General features: G+C 40.1%; 1 long non-coding RNA gene across 1 annotated transcript; it reads left to right on the top strand.

The window, feature by feature from the left end:
• The first annotated feature begins 266 nt into the window (after positions 1–266).
• On the top strand, positions 267–3,590 carry LOC104860045. The gene is made up of 3 exons (XR_779565.1): positions 267–362; positions 2,465–2,659; positions 3,537–3,590. It is a non-coding gene; the product is annotated as an uncharacterized LOC104860045 (long non-coding RNA).
• The last annotated feature ends 242 nt before the right edge of the window (positions 3,591–3,832 follow it).

Here is a 3,832-nt window from a genome sequence, read left to right as displayed (position 1 = left end):
ATTATTTTACGGTTGCATTCTTACTGCTCATTTGTAGAGTTGTATTTCTTATTACGGTACTCTCAGATTATTTTGCAGTTGTATCACATTCATCTTCCCAGAACTCCCGAAAAAGTGACAGATGTGCCTGGTGTTGAAACTCTGCAGAGGGCTGAAGGGAATTATGAGCCATTGCTTTATTGGCTCACAAACACTGAGGAGCAAAGCAACCTTCTGACTGACCTCACTACCCAGGTCAGTGTCTGCTGATGCTGTGTGAATGATATCATGATGTTACGGAAGTCGGGGGAGAGGAGTTGGTCATGGTGATGTTTCAAAGCCAGAGCCACACACATCCTGAGTTTCTGCTTTCTTATAGACAGGTGAAAAAAAACATTCTTAAAGAGGTCTGTTAGCATGCACTGTGGCCCATTATTAGATTTCAATGCTTATTATGTGGTTACTTATAGGGTTAAAAGTAGTATAGTTCTTGAGATAAATAAGAAAATAACAAATAGACTTACACATTGGGGCGTTATGTTTAGCACTGTCATTGAAAGATAATTAGTTTTTTTGTTTTTTCTTAGTTTCAAGCTGTCATGAATATGCATAGATGTTGAAGGGTGTATTTCGCTTTGGAGATGGTTCATGTATAATGGCAGTGAGGTATTCCTCTCGGAAATGCTCATCAAGGGCCTGCTTTTCTTTATGAGCCAACACGCTTCTTTCATCACAGCTCTTGTCACGAAGCTGCGGCTGTCTTTGCTCACTCTACCTGCGGAGCATTCACCATCGGAAGGCAGGTTGGCACCCTCCTCAGGACCTTTGTGTGTTTCTCTAAGGCTTCGCCTTTTACCTACAGACCACGATGTCTCGCATTCATTGGTAGGAAGTCAAATAAATCACAAACAACAGAATTTAGCTTATGAACTAAAATGTTTCATTTCCCCACTGCATGATAATCACTTATTTTACTTATGAGTAATTTAGACAAAATTTAGGAGGGTTTACTTTAAGAAAGTACCCCCTTTTTTAAAAGTACCCAGGCTGGGGGAAGGCAAGAGGGAGAGAGGGGATGGGGAAGGATAAAGGATCAAAGGTGACGTGTGTATGTGTCAACCCTTGCAATGAATGTGTTTTGTGTATGTATTGAAAATTATTCCAATTTCTTTTTAAAGGGGGAGAAAAGTACTTTGGGTACTGGTTTGCTTAGGATAATAATTTCATACTTTAAGAAACAACATAACTGTTGAATTAAAACTTACGTGTCTTAATAAAGAATATTTTAATCTTATGACTACTCCAGCTGTATGCAAAACAAAAATTTTTCAGGATAGCCCACCAATTTTCATCACTTTTGAACTCACAGTAATAAAATCCAAGCTCCACTGTCGTGACTGCATCTCACATTTCCTGTACCACAACTCTGTATATATTTATGCTCATTCCATTAACTCCTCACTTTTATTTAAGATCTATCATAAAAGGGCTGGGGATGCAGCACAGCGGTAGTGACATAGCAGAGATACGGCTTCAAACCTGCTAGATGTCAGATGTGCTGAGTACTTGTTCCCTGAAACCAAAGGACGAACTCCAAGGAACAACTGAGGTTAAGAGTAGGCAAAAATTAATTGAGAGATAGCTCCTGAGAGACAGGAAGGGTCCTGAAAGTGGATTGCCACAGACAACGTTTCTCCAAAAATGTTTTATAGAGCAAAATTGTGAAATGGCTACAATGTAAGCCAAACTATAATCAACCAATAAGATTGCAAGTATGGCTGCTTAGTCAGTATTGATCCAATAGGGAAGCAAGTCACGGAGCAAGGATTTACGGCAAGAACAAACAAATTCTGCGGAAGGGATGGCTCTAGATGTTCTGGTTGCCCATGTAGGTGACTGATGCCTATCTAGACTTTAGTGAAGGAGGTGATATTAATTACGTTATAATCTAAAATTATTGTTTATCCCTTAGGGAGGCATGTAGACCTGGGCATTACATTTTTATCTTGAGGTCTGTCTTTCTTCAGATGTGCCTCCAGATGCAGATTGGATGTGTTCTCATCTTCTGCACTGATTTCTTTGAGGGCCCATCTCTGGCAGTCACTGCCTATTAATTTCTAAATAGCTTAGCTGCCTGTTGGAGCAGAGCACTTACCTACCATGCATAAGGCCCTTGATTAGAGCCACAGCATGAAGAAAAAAAAAATCTAGCATGAACAAGGTATCTTGCTAAATGTTTTGCAATGGTGATTGAGCTTGCAAAATACTGTCTAAAACTTGAAGACATGGAGCTTATACTTTAGTAGACCAGATATATTCATTTCTTCATTTATTAATACATTAATTTTAAAAAATTTTGCATCTACCATGTGCCGGTGCCGAGTTAAAACATTTTTGTTTTTACTTTCATCAAGTCGTGGTTTTTCTTTTCCCATGGACATAAACCTCAGAAGGTAAGATGTGAATATTAATTACTAAATTACAGGTTTTGACTACAAAAAGCTGTGGAAGAGCTGCATGAGTTCTGACATTATGGAGAGGAGAGGGATGATTTCTAGCTGCGGAGGAAGAATTCCAAGAATTTGGTGGCATCTGAGCTACATCTCAAAAGACGAACAATGAATGCATGAAATTCAAAAGTACAGATGGGGTAAAGGACGGGACTCTGAAGATACAAAAAGTAAGACGGGGCTGTAGGGCATGGGGGCCAGTGTGGAGAAAAGGCAAGAATTTTATAGACGATCTCACTGTCATTCAGAAGAATTTGACCTTTCTTCCACCGGAAGTTGCTAAATCACAAGATCAGCACTTTCTCCTAAGAGATTTAGCCAGGTTTTGGTTCCCCCTCTCAGTTCTGATCCTCCTTCTCCTCCGTTTCACAAGTTCATTTACATTGAAATGCAGCTGAGAAACAGGAGCTGCCTACCTTGTGACTCTGTGGGGAAGGAGGACGCTTTGGCAGGGCCCTTTCTCAGAGCACTGTGCTCCGCCACGTCTGCTGCCCAGGTGATATGGTTAAGGTGTGAAGGACGGCGCTATCGAACCATCCCACCCTTTGCTGTCAGAGCAATGAATGTGGGTTACGTACATTTGAAAGAAGAATTTGTTTCCTTTCAAACCTTGGAGCATCACCAGAAGATTGGGTGGGAGGATGAATGGCCTCATTTGCATAAATCGGGGAAATCTGAATAATATTTTGTATTTGGAAAAGCTTGCTCGGTTGCTTCTCAATACATTGGTGCCATATGGCTCATCAGCTAAGTGTGACCAGAAAGAAAGAATTCCATATGATACAGTAGTCACAGGAGCAAAAATCCTATTGCGTTTCATGTGCTTTGATGCAAAACAGAAAACAAATGAAAGCAACTAATTTTTATATTCTGTCTGTATGGATAGAATCTCCAGGGCTACTGGGATGTACATAAAACTCAGACACCACTGCTGCTAGAGACATGCACTGAAGACAGAAATGAAAGGAACAGGCTCAATTTAAAAATTTAGAGATTTGTACAGAACAAAAGAAAAGATTGAAGTCATTTTTTTTTTTTTCCTTTTAGGCGGCTTAGAAGCACTCAGTCAGAAGCCAGCAACAGACCGATGAATTTGAAGGGAAGCTCTGCCTGCTCTAACATGATTTTATGGGGCAAAGCTAGAACATTATAAACAAATACATCTGCTTGCCTGTTTCGATCTTTTGTAGGGAACATCTTCATAACGGTCGATCACAATTTTAACCAGAAGCAATAAGAGCGATCAAGTCAAGTCCGTGATGCTGGACTTCCCATCACAATGGACTAAATATTTGTGTCTTACCCAAGTAATTCCAAAAGCTGTACTTCTAAAGAGCTCCCCA

This window comes from Fukomys damarensis, unplaced genomic scaffold, assembly GCF_012274545.1.
Source record: "Fukomys damarensis isolate Sample0158 unplaced genomic scaffold, DMR_v1.0_HiC HiC_scaffold_7, whole genome shotgun sequence".
NCBI classification, from domain to species: Eukaryota; Metazoa; Chordata; class Mammalia; order Rodentia; family Bathyergidae; genus Fukomys; species Fukomys damarensis.
Note: the sequence above shows the minus strand (reverse complement) of the source record. Positions and strands in the feature narration are given on the sequence as shown.